This window comes from Carcharodon carcharias, chromosome 6 (assembly GCF_017639515.1).
Source record: "Carcharodon carcharias isolate sCarCar2 chromosome 6, sCarCar2.pri, whole genome shotgun sequence".
Classification (NCBI taxonomy): domain Eukaryota; kingdom Metazoa; phylum Chordata; class Chondrichthyes; order Lamniformes; family Lamnidae; genus Carcharodon; species Carcharodon carcharias.
In genome coordinates, this window is record NC_054472.1 from 125,681,754 (window position 1) to 125,708,297 (window position 26,544).

Below are 26,544 nucleotides of genomic sequence, written 5' to 3' on the forward strand. Positions count from 1 at the left end.
ATTTTAGCTGATGCGCTCCAAATATTACATTTTGTTAGATTACATCTAAAAAAAAGCTTATCATTCATTAATTTTTACTCGTTTCTTCAGAGCCAAGCAGACTGGTTGTCCATTGAATTAATCAAATCACGTTTATATCAATGAAAAACATAAGCACTCATTAATGCATCACATTTCAGGCATAACCAATTAGATGTTGAAATAATGACCCAGGTACATGCAATAAATCTTTTATACAAGCATAGGGCTTACATAGAAACTCTTAATCAGGTGTAATGACATATAACAAATATTGACCCATAATAGTAGATTGCAAGTTTGCAGCACAGGCGGAGCTTGCGGATTAGATCAGTTACTTACACAAGTAGCAGTGAGGATATGGAGTTCACTGACTCTGAGAGCCACACAGAATCAATTGAAGAGTTTTAAAAGGAAATAAAGGCTCACTTGAAAAATAAGGGCGATAAGGGGCATGGAGAGGAGATGAGACATTAGGATTATCAAGATAAGCTGCCATGGCTGAAAAAAAATTGAATAACAGATTTCATAGACTGCATGGCTACTGATATTTTTATATCTCATTCAATCCAGAAATATTATAACGAAAGGGAAATTAATCTTTAAAAAAAACCCAAAACATATTCAAAGCAGAAATTTCTAAAAAGCAGCCCAATTGGTGAGGTGGTGACGTAGTGGTAATGTTACTGGACTAGTAATCCAGTGGCCCAGGCTAATGCTCTGGGGACATGGGTTCAAGTCCCACCATGGCAGCTGATGGAATTTAAATTCTATTAATAAGCTTGGAATTAAAAGCTAATCTAATGGTGACCACGAAAGCATTGTTGACTGTTGTAAAAGCCCATCTGGTTCACTAATGGCTGTTATGGACGAGAGAGAGAGACAGGCAAACAATACTTCTTTCCTCTTACCAACTGTCTGCAAGCAGAAGGTGTTTTGAATTATATTAAAGTATGCTGTGGTGTGTTTTCTCAAATTCTTGATTTGTGTGATCCATTTTACTAATAACTCACAGCAAATTTGTGTTATGATTAACTCAGAAGATTAGTTTATTTCAGTTCAAAAGCCAGGAGAGGAGTGGTCCCACTCCATTACACACACACACACACGCACACAGGGGGAGATGGAAAAAAAGAGGCTTACAACTATGGATAGTAACAACACAAGAAACACAGAAACTGATATTAGTTCACATGATTTCCAAAGTCCGGGAAGGCAAATTCCAGACGGTGTTTCCTTCATGGCAGAGTTCATTCCCAATGAGCTTCTGCTTGGAGATGACAAAGTGGAAATTCTTGAATTGAATGATGCTGAAACATGATGGGCTTTCTGCGCTTAGGCCGCTTGACAGGCATTCATCAGAGACTTTTAAAATAAAGAAGGCTTCAAGGAGTTGAGAGATGGTAATTGGCTGCTTGCCCAGCCGGGTGGCTGGAGTCCTTTCTAGTTGATGTTAAAACAGCAGTCTGAGGATTTCTCAGTTCTCAAAAGCATATAGAGATTTCAAAAAGATCACTTGGATCACATGACCTTCTGTCTCTACAATGACTTCAAAAGGGATTTTTCTCCAGTGTCTGGAGCTGGCTTTGATCTCATGTGCCAGCCGTTAGCTAATGAAAGAGTTACCATCTATAAACCGGGTCTGGTATTTGGGAAGCCATTGGCTAGGAAGACCCTCTGACCCCACTAGAAGGGTGAGCTTATCAGATGCAAATGACATCCCTTTGTCTCTTCAGTGGTACCCTTTTAAAATGGACATGGACACTACCAAGCATGAGACGAGCCTGTTAGCAGCTCTGCAGGCATAACGAGTTGCACCGTGTAAGTCCCCTGGTTTTGTGATTACATGGGGTCTGTACAATAAGGTAGGAGATTCCACTAGCTGAGAGGAATTATTTTGTTCTTGTAACTGCTGTTGGTAGCTTCCAGAACAAAGGGCCAAAGCTGTGATCATGTGAATTGTAGCTGCCATCTTTTTTGGTTCAGAAGGAAGTTCATCTTAAAGGTAGTAAAAAGAATGAAGTTTTGATATTTTACACACACTCAAAATATGGGGAGGGGATGTTGCTATGGAAAACTAGTACATTCACACAACAAAAGAGGGACAAGGGAAAGAAAGAGGTAAAGGGCAAAGGCCACAGACAAAATAAGAATTATTGTTTCATGTGAGTCCAGAGTCCAGAGTGAAAAGTCCAGTGGTGTATTCCTTCAGAGAGGTTAGCAGGCTAAAGCTGATGTAGCGCTGACTTCCACGATAGGAGAAACATATAGAGAAGTAGAGTCTTGTAGTGGGTACTGGTACAGAAATTCAGACATTCCTATAGAAACAGTGTAGCTGAGGGCCATGCAATTTAAACCTGGACAGAGCTCTGGCTCTGCTGCTGCTTGGTTGATGGAAGATGGCAGACTGCCTTTGTTTAGCTCCACAAGGCAATATTACAAGTTCTAACAGCATGGGGCGGAGGTGGGGGGGGGGGGGGTGTGGGGGAGTGAGTCATGTGACACAACTTCCACTTCTTCCCCTTGGTTTGGACAAAGGCTGTATATTCCTGGTCTGAATTCTTGAGATAGTTACTGTTTCATCCATTAATGAGTTTGAGAGATTTCAGGGTCCCTTTATCCTCGCAGACATATTGTCTCCATTAGCCAGTTCTCTGACTTAGAAATGTAAAGGGTCTTTGTGCTTTTTCTTGGAATTTGATTCTTATAGTCACATGGGACATTAGAACCTCTTTAAAGAAATTGAAGTCCCAGCTGTTTTCTGAAGACTAGAAATTCCTTTTGTGTGAGTCCTAGCTAGTCAGGCTTCAGTCAGTGTAAAACCTTTGTCTATTTTTTTAAAAATAGTAATTTTGTAAAGTAGCCAAGATGGTATAGATATATTTTCCGTCATCTCTTCTGGACACAACACTATAGTAATGAATATGTATTCATATTCTTTCGGAGTCGAATGTGTATATGTCTGTGTCCCTGTTGGTCTAGTATACGTGTGTTTGTAAAGGCTCTCTATCTAACTGGGATTACAAATTCTCAACCTTTAGGGTTTCTGAAGCTCAAATGGAGACTAGAATAAAATGTATTGCATTGCAGAGAATAGAACAATTAGGTTAGAGTGATAGTCTGAGGGTTTGCAATTTATTTTCCTAGAACTGGCTCAATTTCAGCTAACCAGGTAACAGTGCTAACAAATGAAACATTTTTTTCTTTTTGTGCCCATTACTAAGCCAAGCCCTCTCACACTCTGATCATTGTGCTTATTTCGAAACAATTAATTCAATCTTTAGTGTTACAAACTGCATTTATTGTGAATAATCCCGAAGTCGATAAAAATTTCCAATCAAGTTTGTAGCCAGTCATGCTGAACACCATAGTGCTGTCTATAAATAAATGGGCTTGCTTGTTGTATCCAGACAGCATCATTTTGTCCTTTCAGTATCTGTCAGATGGCTGCTGAAAGCTGCCGAGACCTTGCTGATTCCTCAGTGCCACCAGAGAATACATGATGATGCAGGTACCCATCCTGCCTTAATACATCAATCTGTCGTTCCTCTTGCCTCAAGAGGCAGTGCTCCAATATCAGCAGCTGTTTAGCTTTCCTACATTTTCCCATTGCATACAAGTTTAAGCAGATCACCTGTCACCTGTAAAACCCAAATTCCCAGCTGTCTATGACAAACCCGCCTACTGCCTTCAATCACAAAAGGGAGGATACTCTATACTGTGACCTACGTAGTTTGAAGTCAGAGCGGTAAAACATTTCAGAATCTTTGAAATGCTCCCCTGATTAAGTTACACTCACTAAAAAAAACTTTTAATTCCATTCTATGAAACTAATCTTGAATTAATATCTCTCTTATTTTAAAATGTTAGAAGATGCTGCTTCTTAGTTATGATATAGATTAAATTATGTTTATTTTGTGAAAATATGGGGTTATTTTATTAAAATGAGGTGATCATTTGAGAATCATTTTAGCTGTGAATTTTGTTGTTCATTTTGTTATTTTCAATTAAATATAACTTTTGTAAGGCATGATGAGAAATTGAAAACATCTTCTTTACATTAAAATCTTTCTCTGACTAAGCTGACCAGAAGATTTGTCACTGTTTTGTTCATCTACTCTTAATTATTATTTGAATAACCACTACCTGGGTATGTGATAGAGTGTCCTCATTAAAAATGATGTTAATATAAAGAGTAAGAAATAAATAAATGTTAAACAGATAATCTGAATAAAAAACCTTAGAAAGGAAAAAAATGGCAAACATTTCACCCCAAAATGTGCTTTATTTGATCAACTTATCACAGTTCTGTTCTGTAGAAACTGGGTCTTCATAGTGTGGCCAGCAATGCTCTGGGCTCTCTGCCACATTGTCACCAGCTGTTCCTTTATTAGTTCTGTCCCTTAATATCATCTATCACATGCTTCATAACAAGGTGCCTTTTAGATTCTCTGCCATTGTTCAGAAAGAAGTGACCCATGATATCAGGAGACCAAAGATTTATGGATTCTTTGGCCAGAAACAAAGAGACTTGTAAAACAGAAGCTGGTGTGCTACACATGCAATAGGATGTATGAAGACCAATCCTATGGTCCAACAATGGTTAATTCCCAGTTCTAAGGGAAATATGAAATATTTAAGGTTGTATCTGCATTGAAACAATCATTGGTATGACCTGACCAGACAAATCCATGCATCAGTTAAGGTTATTTAATACAAATGTAAAATCCTGCAGATTCTGGAAATGCAAAATTAAAGCAGAAAATGTTGGTAAAGCTCAGCAGGTCAGGCAGTGATTGTGGAGAGAAACAGAATTAATGACGTGTCCCCGCCAGGCATGTTTTTGATGGAGGATGGGGATACATAAAATTGGTCGGGTGTCTAGCCCACCACTTTCCCGCCCATGGCTTGCCCAATCCTGAGGTGATCCCCATAATATGCTAGGTGGGCAGGTGTTGAATTTGGCAGCCTGCCAGCCATATGTAAATAAATAAAGGTCAATTAGGCTTCTTAGCATGCACATTGACCTGAATAGAACACTGCCAAAGCCAAAAACGGCTGGTGTGGGCAGTTGGACGGAAGTGGGCAAGCCATTTTTTAAGGCCTAGATGATATAGGGTGGGAAGGAAGGTGGGAGAGGGGCTATGTCCCTTGGGGGTTGCTGGCACCCTCCTCAGGATGATACCCCCACCCCCTTTGTTCATTCCTGTCTGGTCTTCAAAACCTGCCTGCCCACCCTCTCGCCCCCACCCCTTGCCCCCCAGCCCCTCAACCTTCTCCACCCCCTCGCCCCCTGTAGTTTGTATTATTAGGGTTTGAGCTCTCCATGAAAATTTGATAGGTCCATATAATACTATTGCAGAAGACAATGGGGAGGATTTTTCCCTCGTTGGGCACGCTTGGCGGGGGCGGTCGGGAATCTGACCACCGCCCACGATCAAGGCCAGAAGGCGATTTCACACAAGTGGTAGTGCTCAGCATTGATGGTCCTTGCACTTGTGGACTGGGAAATTAGGTGAGGAGAAGCAAATAAAAAGCAGTTAGGGAAGAGATAGGAGAGGCCTTATTGCATGTTTATGAAATTTCATGTACAAAGAGAGCAGTACAGAGGACTGGTGGACAGCTAATTGATTCTCATATTTATAAACCCAGCAAGAACAAGTCCAGGGAACTAGAGACCTATTACCTCAATGTCAGTGATAGGAAAGATCATGGCATCTTTATTCAAAAATGTCATAGGTAATCATCGAGAAATGAGAAATATAACAGAATAGTCAGCAAGAACTGAATGGGAGGATCATGCTTGACCAACCTTATTGAATGCTTTGAAAACTCTAACTGAAGCAGTAGATAAGAGTAATATAGTGGATATAATGTATTTGGATTTCCAAAAAGCCTTTGATAAGGCACAACATAGTCGACTCATGACGATTCAGAACATGTAGAGTCAGCAAATGCAAAATAAACTCACCACAAAACAGATTGACAAATGGTGGGAAGTAGTGTTTTACAAGGGCTGGTGATAGGTCTATTTTAGTGCACTGTTTACAAAAATTATTTGAATTTGGGAATTCAAAGAACAATTTCAAAATTTGATAATGATACCAAATGTGTGGGGAGCAGCAGGCATAGTTAATATGGAAGAGGACTGCAACAAAATGCAGGAAGACATTAATACACTTTCAGAATTGATATGTAATTGATAAATGAACTTCAATACTGATAAGTGTGAGCTGCTATATTTTGGTAGGAAGAATAAGGAGGCCACATACTCCTTGAAAAGTAATCATCTAAACGGGGTAGAGGAATTGAGAAATCTGTGGGCACAGATACACAAATCACGAAAAACCACCATCCCAAGGGCAATTAGGGATGAGCAACACATGCTGGCCTTGCCAGAGATGCTCACATCCCATGAAAGAATGAGGAAAAAGTAGCAATGCAGATTAATAAGTCTATAAAAAAGCAAAGCATAGAGGTTTATTTCTTGAGAGATATAATTAAAAAACAGAGAAATTATGCTAAGCTTGTATAGACTATCGTTTAGATCACATTGGAACACTGAACAGTTCTGATCTTCATATTATAAAAAGGATGTGGAAGCATTGGAGAAGATCCAAACAACTAGGCTATAACTATTGGGAAAGACTGAACAGGTTGGGGCTCTGTTCTCTAGGAAAGAGAAGATTGAGAAGTGACCTGATGGAGACTTTTCAGATAATGCAAGAGTTTGATAGAGTAGATGTAGAGAAAATTTTTCCATATATGCGTGACATCAGAATTAGGGGCCAAAATATAAGATAACCACTAATAAATCCAATAGGGAATTTGGGAGAAACTTCTTTACATAGAGAATGGTAAGAATGTGGAACTCAGTGCCACAAGGGCTCATGGGCCACTGGCACCAGTACTGGGGAAATAGGTAGCTGCACTGTTGGAGCAGACTTCACATGAACCATGCTGACATCAGTTTCCTGATGAAATATATAACTAGGATTGTAGAGAGGGCTTTAAACTAAATAATGGGGAGAGGGTTGATGTGAGGGGAGATTTGGGAAGTTAAAGTGAAAAGACAAGGCAATAGTGCAGGGTAATGATACTGGCGATGATAGCCAGAGTGTGGCAAGAAGTGACAGAACATACAAACATAAGTATGCACCAGTAAATAAGGTGAGAGTAAGCAAAAATAGTAAAAAGACAGAATTAATGGCTCTTTATCTGAATGCCCACTACATTTGGAACAAGATGGTTGAATCGATAGCAGAAATAGAAATAAATGAGTATGATAAAATAGACATATAAACAATAGATAAGAAGGATGTGGAGAGTGGCGGAGACGTTAGTTTAAAAAGGATGTGGAGAGTGGCAGAGATTTCAGTTTGAAAAGGGCGCAGAGAGCTGCAGGGCCTTCAGTTTGAAAAGAGCGTGGAGAGCGGCAGGGACTTCAGTTTAATTTCAGGAGAGAGAGGTTAAAACAGTGAGACTTTGGGACAGAGAGGTTAAAACAGCGAGACTTTGAGAGAGAGAGTATTAAACATGAAGACTCAAGTAGGGGTAAGGGTAAAATAAAAGCAAAGGTCCATGTTCTACTTAGTTAAGATATGTCTAAGGAGCTCAGTCCCGTCGTTTGCACATCCTGCACTAAATGGGAAATTCTAGATGCTTGAGGCGGTCTTAACTGGACCAACTTGAGCTGCGGGTTTTGGAGCTTGAGTGGTGGTTGGGAGCACTACAGTGCATTCACGAGGCTGAGAGGTTCGTGGATAGCACACTTGAGGACATGGTCACGCTGCAGCCTTAGGAAGTGCAAGCAGAGAGGGAGTAGATGACTGCCAGACAGAAGAAAGGGACTGAGCAGGCAGTGAGGGAATCCCCTCGGCCTTGGAAAACTGTGAGAGTGACGGTTCCTCTGTGGAGGCCAACCAGAGCCAAGGCCATGGCACTGTGGGTGGTCCACCTGCTCGGGTTGGGGGGCGGGAGGAAGAAGTGTGGAAGGGCAATGGGGTAGGGGATTTGTTAGTGAGAGAAGTGGACAGGCACTTCTGTGGCCATAGACGTGACTCCAGGATGGTATGTTGCTTCCCAGGTGCCAGGGTCAAGGATGTCATGGAACGGCTGCAGGGCATTCTGAAGGGGGTAGGTGAACAGCCAGAGGCCGTGGCCCATGTTGGAACCAATGACTTAGGAGAAAGAGAAACAAGATCCTGCAAGCAGACTTCAGGGAGTTAGGTAGGAAATTGAAAAGCAGGACTTCAAAACTAGTAATCTCTGGAATACTCCCAGTGCCACACAGTACTGAGTATAGGAACAGAAGGATAGAGCAGATGAATGTGTGGCTGGAGAGATGGTGCAGGAGGGATGGCTTTAGATTCCTGGGCATTGGGATCATTTCTCAGGGAGGTGGGACCTGTACAAGTTGGACGGGTTACATCTGAACAGGAAAGGGACCAACATTCTCATGGGGAGATTTGCTAATGCTGTTGGGGCTGATTTAAACTAAATTGGCAGGGGGATGGGATCCTGAAAAGTAGTTCAGAGGGGAGAGAGGCTGAGATGGAATTAGAAGTTAAAATGCTAGTAACTGAGTCTGCAGGGCAGAGGAAACATAGGTGAGATAAGAAAGAAGTGAGGTTAGCAAGGCTAAATGGAATATATTTTAATGCAAGGAGCCTGAGGAATAAGACAGATGAGCTGAGGACAAAGATAGGCACATGGGAGTAGGATATCATAGTTGTGTCTGAGGCTTGGCTAAAAGAAGGGCAGCTCAACATTTCTGGTTATAGGGTATTCAGACAAGATAGAGAGGGGGAATAGAAGAGGAGGGGGGCTCACAATATTGATCAAGGAATCAATTATAGCAGTGAAGAGGGATGATATCTTGGAAGGATCATCAAATGAGGCCATATGGATAGAAGTAAAATACACAAAATACCATAGGCCTTCAAACAGTCAGGGAGAGATAGAGGACCAAATATGTAATCACATTTCAGAGAAGTGTAAGAGTAATAAGGCAGTAGTGGATTTTAACTGCCTAATTATTAGCTGGGACAGTTTTAGTGTGCAAGGTAGGGAGGGAGCAAAATTCTTAAATTGCATCCAGGAAAACTTTTTTTAGCCAGTACGTAGAAAGCCCAACAAGGGAGGGGCAGATCTGGACCTAATATTCGGAAATGAGCCTGGGCAGGTGGAAGGTGTATCAGTAAGGAAGCATTTTGGAGATAGTGACCATAACTTAGTTAGATTTAGGGTAGTTATGGAAAAGTTTAAGATTGGGCCAGGAATAAAAGTTCTAAACTGGGGAAAGGCTAATTTTACTAAGATGAGATATGATTTGGCCCAAGTGGACTGGGAGCAGCTACTTGCAGATAAAACCGTGTCAGAGCAGTGGGAAGCATTCAAGGAGGTAATAGCGAGAGTACAGAGCAAATATGTTCCCAAAAAGACAAAGCGGGAGACCTAGTTTGGAGAATCCTGAATGTCAAGGGACATAAAGATTAGGATTAAGAAAAAAAAGAGAAGCTTATGACAGATACCAAGGGCCCGATCCCTAGAGGAGTATAAAAAGAGCAGGGGAGAACTTAAAAAGGCAATTAGGAAAGCTAAGAGTGCATGAGAAAGCATTCGTGAGTAGAATAAAGGAAAACCCAAAGGGTTTTTTTAAATATATAAAGAGCAAGCGAACAACTAGGGAAAGAATAGGGCCAATTAGGGACCATAGATGTAATCTATGTGTGGACGTGGAGGACATGGAAGTACAGTCCTCAATGAATACTTTGTGTCAGTCTTCACAATGGATAAGGATGATGCAGGTATAGATATCAGGGTGGAGGACGTGAAATATTAGAGAAAATTAACATAGAGAGAGAGGAAGGACTAGTGGATTTAATGGCCTTAAAAGTGGATACATCTGCAGGCCCAGTGAGATGTATCCCAGGCTGTTGAGCGAGGCAAGGGAAGAGATATCTGGGGCCCTGGCAGTAATTTTCAATCCTCTCTGGCCACAGGTGAGGTGCTAGAGGACTGGAAGACTGCTAACATTGTCCCATTATTGAAAAAGGGAGGAAGGGATAGATGAGGACATTACAGGCCAGTCAGTCTAACTTCAGTAGTAGGGAAGCTACTAGAAAGAATTCTGAGGGCAGCATATATCTGCACTTGAAGAGACATGGATTAGTCAGGGATGGTCAGCATGGATTTGTTAAGAGAAGGTTATTTTTGACAAATTTGATCGAATTTTTTGAGGAGGTAACCAGCAGTGTTGATGAGGGTAATGCATTTGTTGTGGTCTACATGGACTTTATCAAGGCTTTTGATAAGGTTCCTCATGGCAGACTGGCCAAGAAAGTAATAGTCAATGGGATCCAAGGCAAAGTGGCACGTTGGATCCAAAATTGGCTGAGAGGCAGGAAGCAGAGGGTGATGGTAGATGGATGTTTCTGTGACTGGAAGTCTGTTTCCAGTGGGGTTCTGCAGGGCTTGATGTTGGGGCTTTTGCTGTTTGTGGTGTACATAAATGATTTAGGCTTAAATGTAGGATGTATGATCAAAAAGTTCACGGATGACATGAAAATTGGTAGGTGGTAAATAGTGAGGAGGATAGCCAAAACTGCAGGAGGATATCAATGGACTGGTCTGGTGGGCAGAGCAGTGGCAAATGGAATTCAACTCAAAAAAGTGTGAGGCAATGCATTTGGGGAGGGCTAACAAGGCAAGGGATTACACTATGAACGGTAGGACTCTGGAAAGTACTGAAGATCAGAGGGACCTTGGTGTGCATGTCCATAGATTCCTAAAGGTAGCAGGGCAGGTAGATAAAGTGGTTAAGAAGGCATATGGGATATTTGCCTTTATTAGCCGAGGCATAGAATACAAGAGCAGGGAGGTTACGCTGGAACTGTATAAAATGCTGGTTAGGCCACAACTGGAGTACTGCGTGCAGTTCCGGTCACCACATCATAGGAAGGATGTGATTGCACTGGAGAGGGTGCAGAGGAGATTTAGCAGGATGCTACCTGGTCTAGAGGGTCTGAGCTATGAGGAAAGATTGAATACGTGGGGTTGTTTTCCTTGGAGCAGCAAAGGTTGAGAGGGGACCTGATAGAGGTGTATGAGGGGCATAGATAGGATGGATAGGAAGGCACTTTTTCCATTAGTAGAGGGGGTCAATAACCAGGGGCATAGATTTAAGGTAAGAGGTAGAAGACTAAGAGGGGAGTTGAGGAGAAATCTTTTCACCTAGAAGGGGGTGGGAGCCTGGAACTCACTGCCTGAAAGGATGGTTGAGTCAGAAACTCTTGTAACATTTAAGAAGTTTTTAGATATTCACTTGCGTTGCCATGGCTTCCAGGGCTATGGGCCAAGTGCTGGAAAATGGGGATTAGTATAGTCAGATCTTTGTTGGCCGGTGCAGACACGATGGATCGAATGGCCTCCTTCTGTGCTGTAAACATCTATGAGTCTATTAGACATGGTTGCAATGCAACCAAGGCTGGGACCTAATTATTCAAGGGCATTTGACATTTTGTAAGTATAGTTAGCAAATGGCATTCTGCAAAAACAATAGATATTTATATGAAACAGCAATGAATAAATCTGTTTCTATAATTGTTTAATCAAGGCAGTAAGCATGTATTTGTCATGTGTAGTTGTTGAACAAATTTGAAATAGCAAATGCCGGCATTCAGCTTTAAAATTGGATGGTGGGATCAATGAAGGAGAGTTACATCTTGTGAGCAACAATGAATACATTGTACACCAGGAAAATGGATGGAAAAGTTATTCCTTTATCATAAAAATACTGACAGGTGTAACTTGTACTGATGTTAAACACAGTGTTCTGACATCATGCTGACAGTTTTAGTAATAGTTTCGGTCATTTTGCACTGATGTATAATTATATTCACTGACATTAGAAAAGCATTGCTTTAAGTTGTCATGTAGAAAAATCCATTGCAATCATATCGAAAGTGAATTGTCATGATATCACCTTTAAGGCAGTTCTTTCCTTTTATTGAAATGACACTTTAGTTTATTAACTCTTTGCCCTTACAATAAAGCAGTTTCCTCAAATAGCTGTCTATTCAAAGGCACAAAAGCGACCCATTGATGGAAATTGAATAGAATAACATTAAACTAGTAACAAGGCCACTGAATAAACGTGTTTTCTGATACCAAAAACTAGAAAGAATGGTGCTCGTACTTAGTAACTTGAGGCAGTCATCTAAGTGACAAAAGGGAAAGATGGTATCATCATAGGAGATGTTGGTCACATAAGAACATAAGAACTAGGAGCAGAAGTAGGCAATTCAACCCCTCAAGCCTGCCCTGCCATTCAATACGATCATGGCTGATTTCATTTCAGCCTCAATTCCAATTTCCCACCCTCTCCCCATAACCTTTCAACCTGTTACTAATTAAAAATCTGTCTATCTCCTCCTTAAATTTATTCAGCATTCCGACATCCATTGCACTCTGAGGTAGTGAATTCCACAGATTCATGACCCTTTGAGAAAAATAATTCCTCCTCATCTCTGATTTAAATCTACCACCCCTTAACCTAAATCTATGGTCTCTTGTTCTAGAATGCCCCACAAGGGGAAACATCTGCTCCACGTCTACTTTGTCTAACCCCTTTAACATATATACTTCAATTATATCTCCTCTCATCCTTCTAAACTCTAGCAAGTATAGGCCTAAACTGCTCAATCTCTCCTCATGAGACAAGTCTCGCATCTCTGGAATCAATCTAGTGAATATCTTCTGAACAGCCTCCAATGTAACCACATCCTTCCTCAAGTAAGGGGACCAAAACTGTGCACAGTACTCCAGGTGTGGTCTCACCAATGCCTTGTACAGTTGCAACAACACTTCCCTATTTTTATACTCTATTCCTTTAGCAATAAATGCCAAAATTGCATTTGCCTTCCTTATTACCTGCTGTACCTGCATACTAGCTTTCAGCGATTCATGCATGAGGACACCCAGATCACTCTGCACTGAAACATTCTGAAGTTTCTCTCCATTTAAATAATAAGTCACCTTTTTATTCTTCCGACCAAAATGGATAACCTCACACTTATCAACATTAAACTCCATCTGCCAAATTTTGGCCCATTCACCTAACCTGTCCATATCCATTTGTAAATATTTTATTTCTTCCTTGCAACTTACTTATTCCCACCTATTTTGGCATCATCTGCAAATTTAGCTATAGTACCTTCTATCCCTGAATCCAAGTCATTAATATGGATTGTAATTAGATGGGGTGCAAAGACTGAATCCTGTGACTCCCCACTAGTTACAGCTTGCCATCCAGAAAAAGACCCATTTATCCCGACTCTCTGTTGGTTAGCCAATCCTCTATCCAAGTTAATATATTACCCCTAACTCCGTGTGATCTTATCTTGTGTATACAAGATAACCAGCAATCATGGTGTCATTAATACTCTGAGTGTGGCCAGAATGGTTAACAGCAAAGGTCTTGAACTGAGCTCTATCTCCTGCTGTAATTAACTGTGGAACAGGATGGTAACTGTGGAATTACAATCCCTATTCAGCCCAGAAATCTCAACAGTATCCCTTTATTCAGGCCTATGTATGAAAGTTGTCCAGTGTATCTGTTGAAGAACTAGAAGCTATAGGTAATATCCGATGCAGCGTTTTTCTACTGTTCATTGAAAGTTCTAACTTTTTAAAGTGTTTTTCCACCACAATCTATGACACTGGAAGTCTATCTCAGGTGGGTGGGAAGTAACATGAATTAGATATTCATTTGGTCATACAGAACTTAAGTATTGCTGAAAAAAAGGCCAATCAGAATTAAGCTGCCTGGTTTAAATTTCAAACAATGCTTGGGAGTTAATTGTCAGACACCATCAACTGGCGCATTCTCCATAGAGATTACATGTAACAGAAAAAGTAAGTTTATGATGAATGACAATGCCTCTACAAATCAGAGCCTACTTGCCAAGCAATCTGCTCTCTCTCCTCTCATATAGTATAAATTAGCTGTTTTCCCTTACATTGGTATCCTTGCGAATTATCCTGATAAATGCAAGATGAAATGTCTTTTTCTTTCAGCAATCCTCAAATTAGATATTGTTTGACATTTAGTACTGGTGAAGCAGACACTTCCTCCTATTTAATATTGGGAAGACCAGAGACAGCTTCTTCAGTAATCACTAATTCTGTTTCCAAGACACCAGCTCCATTGCTCGCCAAAGTCACTGTCTGAGGCTGATTCAGACCATTCATAATCTGGGCATTCTGTTTGATTCTGAGCTGAGCTCTGAGCACACATCATCTGCATCACTATTTCTACCTCCATAACATGACCCATGTGCCGCTAAATATTGCTTCTGTGTCTTTGTTACCTCTTGACTCAACTGTTCCAGTACTCTGCTGACTGAATTTCCACTTTGCACTCTCCATCAACTTCAGCTCATCCGAAACTGCTGCCCATATTCTAAATTGTACCAAATCCCATTGACTCATCAACCCTGTGCTTGCTGATCTACATTGATTTCTGTCTGACAATGCTTCAATTTTAAAATTCTCATCTTGTTTTCAAATCTTTCCTTGGCCTCACTCCTCTCTACCTCTCTAACCTGTTCCAACCCTACAACTCTCTGAGATCTTGGTGCTCCACCAGTTTTGGCATTGTGCATATCCGTGACTTTCATCACTGCAACATTACCACCCTTGCCTTCAGCTAGGCCTTAAACTCTGGAATTCCTTTCTTTTTTAATTATTTCCTCTTTATCTATTTTCCCTGTCCAATTTCTCTACCACCACCCCCAGTACTGTGACAATGGCAGCATTCTCTTCTTTAGTGAAAACAGGCCCAAGTTATATATGTCATGCATATATATGCCTTCGCCATGCCCCCTGCTTTCACAAGATTTCCTTTTTGGTCCCTAAGTAGCTCTACTTTGCCTTTGACTACCCTTTTACTATTCATATGCTTATATGAGACTTTAGTTTTTCTTTTAGGTTACCCCTATCCTCATACATCCTCTTTGTCCCTCTTATTTCCTGTTTTCTGTTCTTTTCTGTATGTTTTATATTCTGTTTTGTTCTCTGTTGAACCATAAATCTGGCATTTATCATAAGCTTCCTTTATCTGTTACATTTTAATCTCTTTGGAGAAAATTTGAGTTAGGCCGGTAATCAGCTAAGGGGATCGTGATGTGGGTTTTATCTGCACCCATTTGTTGTGATGCAGGCAGCACACAAAATTGTGCTGCCTGTTAATTTAATTGATTATGGTGTGCAGTCCAGAGATAAGCGAACTGCTGCATGTCTCCGCAGGGGCTCAAAGTTCATGAGAGACTAGTGCCACTTAAATCCAGCCTTCATGACTTAAAGCTAGCCTGCACCTTTTAAAGGTGAGATGCATTTTGGTTGGAACTGTGCTCGAAGTTTTTCGAGAAGGGTCTCTGAACAGAAAGAGGAGTGGAAATGCTGCAACAGGTCAGAGAGCATGTCTCTGGATTCTGTGATGCAGCATCAGAAGCCTTTGTGAAGGAGGTGGACAGGAGGAAAGAGATCCTCTTCCCTTCAGACCAGAAAGCCTTCCAGGCAGAAATCACAAAGGCACTGGAACCAATTAGCCGTTATGGTCAATGTCAGCAATCTAGTTATGAGGACCTGGATGCAGTGCAGGAAGAAGTTTAATGACCTCATACCAGTGGACAAGGTCAGAAAATGCATCTTCAAATGCCATATCCTTATAAATGAGATACTAGCCTCACATCCTGCTCCATTCACCAGACCCTCTTTCAAAAGGAAAGAAAAACTTTCATTTATATATTGCTTTTCATGAGTACCGAACATCTCAAAGTGCTTTATAGCCAAAGAAGTACTTTTTGATGTGGAATCGTTGTTGTAATACAGGAAACATGTAAGTTAATTTTCACTCAGCAAACTGACAGACAGCGATGTGATAATGATCAGATAATCTGCTTTTTATTTAGTGATGTTGAATAATTTATTGGCCAGGATACTGAGGATAACTCCACTGCTCTTCTTCCAAATAGTGCCATTGGATTTTGTTACATCCGCCTGAGCAGGCAGCTGGGGACTTGGTTTAATGTCTCACCCACCAACAGTCTTTATTAAGCATGTTTCATAACCAACATTTATTGCCTCACCTCATCCTACAGAGTTAGCGCTGCTGCAAACCACACACTCACATCCCACAGGTTGCACAAACTGCCAGCTATTCAACAGTGGTCATCACAGAGGAGAAGATAAGTGATTGCTTTGTGAGAATTTTTCTCTTTTCTCTCTCTAAACTAGGGCATCCATTCAAATTATGACCTGCAAAATTAAAAAGTTCTGTCAGCATTCATATAACAGTAAGCGAATTAATAAAGATATAAACACAGAGCAGATCTAAGGTTTATCTGATAAAAGCAAAATACTGCGGATGCTGGAAATCTGAAACAAAAACAGAAAATGCTGGAAATCTGAAACAATAAGAGAAAATGCTGGAAAAACTCAGCAGGTCTAACAGCATCTGTGGAGAGAGAAAAAAAACAGAGTTAACGTTTCAAGTCCTTAGGACTCTTCTTCAGAATTTATAAGCTTTTTTTTAACATTGTGAATAGGCATCTGCTGCTTGCAATTCTTCTGCCATGTGGGAACTTCGGGACACTTCACCTGTCTTGTGGGATCATGGCGTGGAAAGTGTCTCCAGGGAAAGCTGCAGTTAATGCGGAGCATCAGGGACAATGAGAGTTTCCTGGCCACCCCACAGGCAATGAGAGTTTAGGATAGTAGGTGGCAGAGTAGGAAGAGACAGGGAGTGCAGCAATCTTCAGGGTGTGTGCCATTGTTAAACTGATACTCAGTATTGGAGATTGCTGGGAGCGATGATACCCTGAAGGACTGCAGTCCAGACCGTGGCACCTATGGGCATGGTACTGCATAGGAGGGAACAGGAAAGTGTAGAGATGCTGTTGCTTTGGAAGATTCCATAGTCAGGGGGACAGACAGGCATTTCTGTGAACGCCATCATAAATTCTGCATGGGGTGTTGCCTCCCTGATGCCAGGGTAAACAAAATAAGGGAGAGAGTGCAGATAATTCTGCAAGGTGAAAGGAGTGAGCCAGAAGTTGTGGTACACATTGGTACCAATGACATAGAAAGGGCAGATATGCAGGAGTTTGAAAGGAATTTAAAAAGTAGGACCTCAAAGATAGTAATCTCTGGATTACTCCCAGTGCTACACATTAGACAGATTAGAAATAGGAAGATAGGGAGGATCAATAGATGGCAAATACAGCTGCATGCCCGCTGAACTGTCAAATGCCTATTAAGGCCATTAAAAAGTAATTGACATGATTGATGGATCTGCCTGACCAACCTTAAGGCTGATGGGCAGGCCGGGAGTCCAGGTGGGCTTCTGAAAAAACATGAAACCTCATCCATGGGCGGGATGAGGTTTGATGAGGGTATTAACATTTTTATAAATGTTTAAATAAAAGAAATTGACATGTCCCAGCTCATGTGACAGTGGCACATGAGTGGACATGTCAGGAATATTTTTCCCCTTCTTTATTGAAACTTTCAAACCTGAGCCGATCTCCCTGAGGCAGCACTTTGCCTCAGGGAGATCTGTGCGCTCTTTCACGTGAAAACACACTCCTGGCTCAGGGACCCCCCACCCCGAACCCCCGCCCACCCTGCACAGGGAGTGCATGGCGCTTCCTGGCAGACGTCTTCTTGTACTTCATCAAAATGACCATTCTATCACTTCCTTCATGAACTTCACACTAGATTCTACAGCAATACAGCATTTCAGCAAGTAGGTCTCAGAACAAAAGCTGCCCTTATAAGTATAGTAAATCTAAATATATTGGCTCAGAGTTTTCTGGAATAGCCACCTCACAGTATGCCCTAATTTTTATACTTAAATCATCATCTTCTAGTTCAAAACATTGTTGTTCCACAAATTGTTGGAAGTGTGAGTTGTTAATGGTCTGTTCTAGGACCTTGGTGAACGGTGAGTCAAACAGCCTAGATTCTTAACCGATGTGATATAAGGATAGATATACAGAGGAATGATGGATGAGGAAATGGGACTAAAATTAGCTAAGGAAGACAAATAAAGAGAGCAGAAGAATGCTTTTGCTTAAAAGAGAGAAAAAAAGAGACAGAAAAATTTGAATTTTTTCAAAATATAAAACTCAAAGTAATGAAAATCTCTAAAAACAATTTACTGAGCAGAATTTTCTGCCTGCCTGGCAGGCGGAGTGGGAGCGGGCGCAGGTGGACAGAGATCGGGTCCGCGCCGCCATTTTACGTGGGCGGGCCAATCAAGGCCCACCCAGCGTGAATCGCGGCTCCCGAGGACAGCGGGTGTGGGCGGGCAGCGGTGGGACTGCAGTGACCTCTGGGTCCAATGGTGACCCGGCCGCCTGTTTTAAAAGCTGCTGCAGTCTTTCAAAGGCTGTCAAACATGGCTACTGGAAGGGCTCCCTAGAGCGCTGCTGGTGAGCAGGCCAGGCAGGAGGCTCGGGCGGGGGGCACTGTGCCCCTCGTTTTTCGGACGATTGCCTTGCTGCCCTCCTCACACCCCAGGATGGGAGGAGGATGTCACCCCGCCCCCCCCACCCCACATGACCAAACATGCCTTGGAGGAGGAGACCGAGGCCGTGAGCCCCCATGGTGTGATGCACGTGGATCCAGTGCTGTGAACACTTCAATTACCTCTTGCACTCAGGAAGGGTGAGTACCATGTTGGTATTGGTCACTTAACCCAGCAGGTAGGCTTTCCCCCCGACGGCCCCCCTGCTCCAAGTCAGAGTGTAGTGACTGCATTGATCATTGACGGCATGTGTCCTTCGCTGGGTGGGCCAGCAGATATTGCCCTTGCCGTGATCACCCTGAGTGGGTGGTGATGAGATGGGTTCTGCCCCTGCAGCATGTGGTACACTAAGACCCACATTACTGTTTTGGGGGCAACCTGGATAATCTGCACCTAGGTGCAGTGCTGGAACTGCAAAACATGTCAAAGTCAGGGTGATGACATGCTGGGAGGGGAGCTTCAAGGTGGCGAGGCACTGATCAATCTGCTGTCCTCTGTGGTCCACGTGCTTGTGCCTCCTTGCTATGGAAAGTTAGACCGTATGGTGCCATGTGATGTAGGCATCATTTGGCCAAGGGGGTAGGTTGGGGGGACAGGCCAGGCATATTTGTGTGAGTGTTTGGCAGCAGTGGGGTTAGAAGGCACTGGAGCCCTGCAATGTCCCACTCTGGTTGGGGTGGGCTGTCTGTGAAGAGAATCCAGGTACAAGTACCACTAATCAATGCTCTTCTCTCCTTTTCAGGAGAAGAATGCACATTGCACCGGTGTCGGTGAGGTTGGGGTGCCACGGGTAGGTATGTTTGCCCAGCACTGACGTCACCATGGTTCTCCCAGCAGCCATGGTAGTGCTGAATATTCAGTGAGTGAAGTTTGCAACATGACTTGACCATTGCCTATGGAAGGATGAGCGCATAATGATCCGGAGGACAGGGATGCACATTGACATTGTCTCTACGTTCACTGATCCAATGTCCTTGTTCTTCCTTTCAATATCAGCGGAGCAGGGCCGGGAGGAGGAGCAGCAGAGGCCCCCTCTCACGCCTGAAGGCCCTGAAGTCTCACCAGTGTCAAACCATCTCTGCCAGGCAGGCACCAGAGCAGACACTAATTCCTGGGTGGGAATTAAATCATCGGCTAGTGTCCCGGGGCACAGTGGTGAGGGCACTTCACACTGACTTGAGGTGCGGGCGGAGACAGAGAGTACCCATGGCACCAGTAGTCAGAGAACTGCAGTGGACCAGGCACATGATCAGTCGATGCTTGATGTTGTGCCTCTGGGGTCGACTGCAATACAGCAAATGCAGGAAATGCAGCGGGGTGTGCAGGAGCACCTGGTGGAGATACATGAGGCTGCGCTTGGCTTGGTGTCCATTGTGTAGGAGTCTACACAGACTATCGCTGAAGCATTGAGCCTCACGGCCGAGCACCATATGTCCTCCATGGAGAGAGTGGCGACTCTCGTGGAGAGGCTCCTCCAGGAGACCAATCAGGGCTTCCTGAGGATGAGCTTGGACCAGCAAGCCCTCACATCGGTATTGACCTCAGCTGGTCAGTGCCAGTGTGGGAGATAGTTTGGGCACCAGGTTTCCCAGCTTGGTGCCCATGCATCACGGTGAGCAGGGAGGTCCGAAGTGACCTCACATTGGCACAGTAGCTCCCTGTCTTATCTGCGGGCTCCTCTCAGGGCACTCCAAGTGAGGCCGGCAACTCCTCCGCCCCTCTGCCAGTGACTGTTGCATCTGATGAGGCTGCGACGACTGGGGAGATGCCAGCTGTGGAACTGGCAGTTCTCTCCCAGGCGGGGCCAGCACAGGCTTCATGGGCTAGAGGATGACTGCCAAGGTCATCGAGGCCAACAGGACAGCAGAGTGAACAGGCTGTCTCAGATGCCACTCCCAGCGAGGGGGCAGCACCATGACATAGCACCCAAAAGCATAAACATAAGGCACTTTAGGCACACCACGGGTTTATCACTGGTGCTTTTGTGTTGGCCCGTGATGAGGTCTTTAAGAGTTGGTGTGATGTTTAACACCTTTGTCATTTTGTTTTAAGTTCCTTTTGTCATACCATTAAATTCAGACATGTCACCATGACTGAGGGTGGCTCTTTTCTTCTGAAGGTGAATGGGTTACCAATAATGTTATGAGTGATTCGTGTGACATTCAGCTTTATTGATAAAGCCCTTAGTTAATGTTCCTATCGGACAGATTTAGCACTCAGGTATCGAGTATGGAGCCTATAACCATGCTTGTGCTGGAAGTCCATATGTGGTGTGCTAGGTGAAGGTTCATTCGATTAAAACCTCCCAGGTGTCCCTGTCTCCCTGCAGTATGCCTGGGTCAGCATCTACCCCCTCAGCATTTCCCTGTGTGTGCTCATCCTCGGACTCACTGCTGGAGTCATCGTGTGCAGCTGCAGCCACTGCTTCAACATCTTCTTCATCCACTGCGTCCCCCCAATTTCCAGTGCAAGATTGTGGAGAGCGCATCATGCAACCACTATCACCGACAAACGATTTGGGGGGTACTGGAGTGTGCCCCCCGAAGGGTCCAGGCATCGGAAGGGCATTTTGGGAAGACTGATGGTTCTCTCCACCACAGCCCTTGTGGAGGCGTGGCTCCTATTGTAGCGCTGCTCAGCTTCTGTTCTTGGATGGCGGAGAGGCGTCATGAGCCACCTTCTGAGGGGATAGCCCTTGTCACCCAGCAGCCATCCATCCAGCCAGTCTGGAGCACTGAAGAGCCCTGGTACCTGGGAGTGTCTGAGGATGTAGGCATCATGGGAGCTGCCTGGGTACCTTGCACAGACTTGTAGAATCTGCATCCTGTGGCCACACAGTATCTGCATGTTCATGGAGTGGAAGCCCTTTCTGTTGATGAAGGCACTGGGCTCACCTGGTGGCACCTTGATGGCCACAAGTGTGCAGTCTATTGCACCCTGGACGTGGGGGAAGCCAGCAATGGCCACGAAGCCTCTGGCTCACTCTGTCTGGCTTGCCTGGTCCCAATGGTAATGGATGAAGATCAATGTATGCCTGAACAGAGCATCTGTAACCTGCTTGACACAAGTGTGGACAGCTGATTGGGAGACACTACAAAGGTCACCCACCAACCCCTAGAAGGAGCCAGAGGCATAGAAGTTGAAGGTAGCTGTGACCTTTAGAGCCACTAGCATGGGGTGTCCGCCCACACAGTTAGGAGAGATCTCAGGCCCAATCATCTGACAGATATAGTTGACTGTCTCCCTTGAGAGATGGAGCCTCCTTCGACACTACACCTCAGACATATTGAGATAGCTGCTTCGCCGTCTGTAAACCCTGGCAGCAGGCTAGTGGCATCTGCTGCGACCCTTTCTGTCTTGGACTACCTCTTGGCCCTGCACCCCTTGTGCCAACGCCTCTCCTCCCAAAGGTGGCTCCCCTGGAGGCTGAATGTGCCTCCAGGTGATGATTTGGCAGACCACCGCCCCCCCATCCGACCCCCCCGCCCCACCTTCTCGTGTTGTGTGATCTGTCTGATTTTCAGTCCATTGATTTCAATGGGAAAAATAGATTGATGATTCTTCAAAAGATGCTGTGCTCTATTAGGTTACTGCCCAGGCACAGGCAGTGGAGGTGAACATTGAACCCACTAATTAATTTTAACAAATTATGATTTTTCAATGTGATGTTTTGTAATATTTTTTGTTCCTTCCATTCCTTTAACCTATCCTTCTTACTTATCTGAACTCTGGTGCTCCTCTGATGGCCCACTTGGTAAATGCACTATATTTTGTGGAATTAAGCTGTACGTATTAAGATGGCTCTGGATTCCAGTCCTTGTCTGTGCTTAATTAGCTGATTAATAGTGGGGCAATACAATTTGGCTTTGCTGCCTTTGGGTTATGGAGGGGAAATAAGTCCAGGTTTCTCTTCCTAAGCACCTTTGCTGGGATGTGTGTGTATCAGCATGCAATTGGCTGGACTCAACTATTATGACGGAAAGACATGTTGCAGCATGATGCATACCCTCTTGGCACTGGATGGCTGCTGGTACTGTGAAATTTTCATTATGAGTCACTGGGGTCAACATCGGCAAGACACAAAACACACTATGGTAAATTGGCTGTCCATTACTTGCCCTTGTTTTTGGGCGGAATGGGCGGCCAATTCACTACAGCCTGTTTTCTGCCCCATCAAAGATCCATTTCATCTTCACCATTTTCAGTACAGTAGCAAAGAAAAGGAGTTCATCTGCAGCGATTCTTACTGAGAAATGAGAAAAGTCTGCTCTATGAATGATATTTTACCTGCAGGATTGCATGACATTACAATGCAATTTTCACATTGTTCAGCTAATTTGTATTGTTTGTAAGTAACAAATATAAGATTATCATTGGTTAATGGGATTGGTGATGCAACGATGTCATGGTGCCATTTTTGTGCATTTTTATGGTAATCTTGCTGAAATGGTATGAAAGTCACTAGCAGAACAGCCATGTCCTTTTAAGATATGAAGTTATTAGGAACAATCAGAGGCATTCAAAGTTGTTGATTTGATTATAGCTTTTGCTCCCAGCAGGTGGAAGATGGAATGCAGGTGAATGAATAAAATAGGTCAAGAAAATCAGGGTAAAAAACTAAGTGAAAGCTTAAAAAAATTCAGCTGTCAAAATTCAACATGTATTAATGCTCCAGGCTAATGGGTAACATGCAAAACCTGAACATCAACATTCATTAACACTGCTGTTATCCTTAGAGATAACAGCATTAAAATAAAGGTAATGAGGTAATTTGGTTTTGACACTTCTTGTCCATTTTGGATGCATGGGATGATGATTTAATTGGGTTATCATTTAATCTTTGCATTTTTGTGCGCTTGAGTGCTGCAAGCTCATTACGTGGTGAACATCCGTAGCAGCAGGAAGTACAATAAGGAAATACTTTTTTGCCAGACAACAAATTAAATAATTTTGTGTGAGGAAAACAAGAAATTTTATATCATGCATTGTGTAGAGAGAGGGTGAGAGAGAAGACCCAAGAAACCTGAAACAGAAACGAGAATTGTATGTTTTAGATGACTTGAAAGGCAATGCGTGATTTGTTTATGTGATAATGCATCATTTCCTGGTCTCTTAAATATGCCTGGTGACCCATTTGACATAATTTTCTATTAGATTATGGACCCGATTTTGGTCCTCATTTCTGGGTGTAGCTGGAGCATTAACTGGGAATTCAGTTCCATCTGATTTTTGCCTACTTTATGCCGCATTGAATTTGCTGTTCGAACCTTAAATAAATGGTGGGAGCTCCTGTGCCAAGTAGGTAGAAACTTAGGCCAGGCTAAAATGACAGGATCATGTAATAATAAATTGGACATTAGGTCCGTTCAGGAAGTAAATTTAAATGGCACACTGGTAAATGGCCCAGTAGATGAATTATCGTATTCTAGAGTCTTATTTTGCAATAAAAACTGTTTTGTTGATAATTGTTAGCATTCGCGAGCGAAGAGGATTTAAGGTGCTACTTTTTGTGAGGCCATTGTTGCAAGAAGTCTACTCCTTGCATATGGGACCTTCTGGCCAAGATATCTGAATGGAAGAGAAGGAGAAGTTGCATGAGATGCAGAACTTTGGAGGAGAACTGCTCAAACCCACCCTTAAAAGTCATGTTGTGCATTAATTCAAGAGCAATGCTCAAGGAGGCTATGTTTCTCTTTGGAAGCAACGAGAGATTTGTGCCACAAAAACAAAAAACTGCGGATGCTGGAAATCCAAAACAAAAACAGAATTACCCGGAAAAACTCAGCAGGTCTGGCAGCATCGGTGGAGAAGAAAAGAGTTGACGTTTCGAGTCCTCATGACCCTGAGGACTCAAAACGTCAACTCTTTTCTTCTCCGCCGATGCTGCCAGACCTGCTGAGTTTTTCCGGGTAATTCTGTTTTTGTTTTGTGAGAGATTTGTGCCGCCTGCTGTTAAATTACCTGCAGTCAACCTCCAGGAGAAGCACAACATTGTCTACTGCCAGTACTGATTATTGAAACCATTTTTGCCTCTGGTTCCTTTACGGTCGTTACAGGGGACATCATAAACTTCAATCAAATTGCATGTATAACAACTAATGCCTATTTCAGCTGCCCCCTGGACATCATAAATGGGAGGATCCTTGGGTTTCACACAGATTGCAGAATTCCTCAAACACAGTCTGAATGTTCCTCAACATGATATTGTAGGCTGCTTGAATTACAAGAAATTCTATCCATCAATGCACAACTAGTTTGTAATCATTGTTACAAATGGGATGGGAGGAGTATGCAGTTTATCTAGCCTCACTACTCCATAGGGCATCATTAGTTTAAAAGTTTAATTCAATCACCAAAATGGCCAATTATTTACTTTCACTACTGTTGGACCCAGAATAAAAGAGACTCTAAACAGGCTTCTTTCAAAATATTCAGAATAATTGATTTATTATAAAACAAAACTTTTAAAAAATAATTTGCAAGAACTGGTCAACACATGATTGTAATCTGGAAGTATAGCTATCTATCCTTTCAAAAATACCCCAGCACGCATACACATACACACACACACACACGCACACACACACAAATAAAGGTCAAACAGGGTCTCTGCAGAGATGGGCTTTGGAGGATAGGCTTTATAAAATAAAGGATAAAGTTTGTGGGGTTTCGACACTGTTGATCTGGAGCTCCCTCGTGTGATGACGGGCCTCTGGTCCATTGACTGTTGACGATCCCAGTGACGGGCAGGGCCCAAAAATCCTGCCCTTGCCTTTAAACCATTTCTTCCCCAATCAATTAAATTATTTGCAGTGCAAACAAGCAAACAGCTCTTCCCCCTCAAGCACCATGCTGGTCAGGCGATTTCTTGGAAATGGCTTTGTTGCTCTCAGTCCAAAGGTGAACACGTGACCTTTCTTAAAAATAAACAGGTCAGCTTCCAAATGAACAGATAATGCAGAGTCCTTCTATATTTTAAAAGAAAATGTGGTTTTTAATACCACATGTGTAAAACCATAAGCAGCTTACTCACCACTTTCCTGCATATTGCCTTCATCCCCCAATGTTTGAATCTAAACAATAAAGGGGAGGCAGTTGCAATAGCGCAGCAATAATGTCACTGGACTAATAATCTAATCCAGGCTAATGCCCTGGGTACACAGGTTCCAGTCCCATCATGACAGCTTGTGGAATTTAAATTCAATTAATAAATATGGAGCTAAAAGCTAGTCTCAGTAATGATGACCATGAAACCATTGTCAATTGTTGTTTAAAGCCCCATCTGGTTCACTAATGCCCTTTAAGGAAGAAAATCTGCCATCCTTACCTGGTGAGGCCTACATATAACTCCAGGCCCACAGCAATGTGGAAATGCCCTTAGTTATACCAAAATGCAATAAAGTCTGAAAAAGGAATGAAAATGGTCAGACTAATTGACATTGACCTAGGCACTGGAAATGACAGTGCCAAACACAGCCCTGTCGACCCTGTAAAATCCTTCTCACTAACATCTGGAGGCTTGTGCCAAAATTAGGAGAGCTGTTGCACAGACTAGTCAAGCAGCAGCCTGACATGGTCAAACTCACAGAATCATACCTTACAGACAATGTCCCAGATTCTACCATCACCATCCCTAGGTATGTCCTGTCAGGAAGGACACAGCAGAATAGCACTCACGGCACAATCACCGTGGCAGGAAGGGCCCACCAGGGGTGGTGGCACAGTGGTATACAGTCAGGAGGGAGTTGCCTTAGGAGTTCTCAACATTGACTCCGGACCCCTTGAAGTCTTATGGATTCAAGTCAAATGGGCCATGAAACCTCCTGCTGATTAATACTCACTGCAACCATGCTCCTGATCCCCACTCAGCTGATGAATCAGTTCTCCTCCATCTTGACCAATTGGGAGAAGCACTGAGGGTGGCAAGGACACAG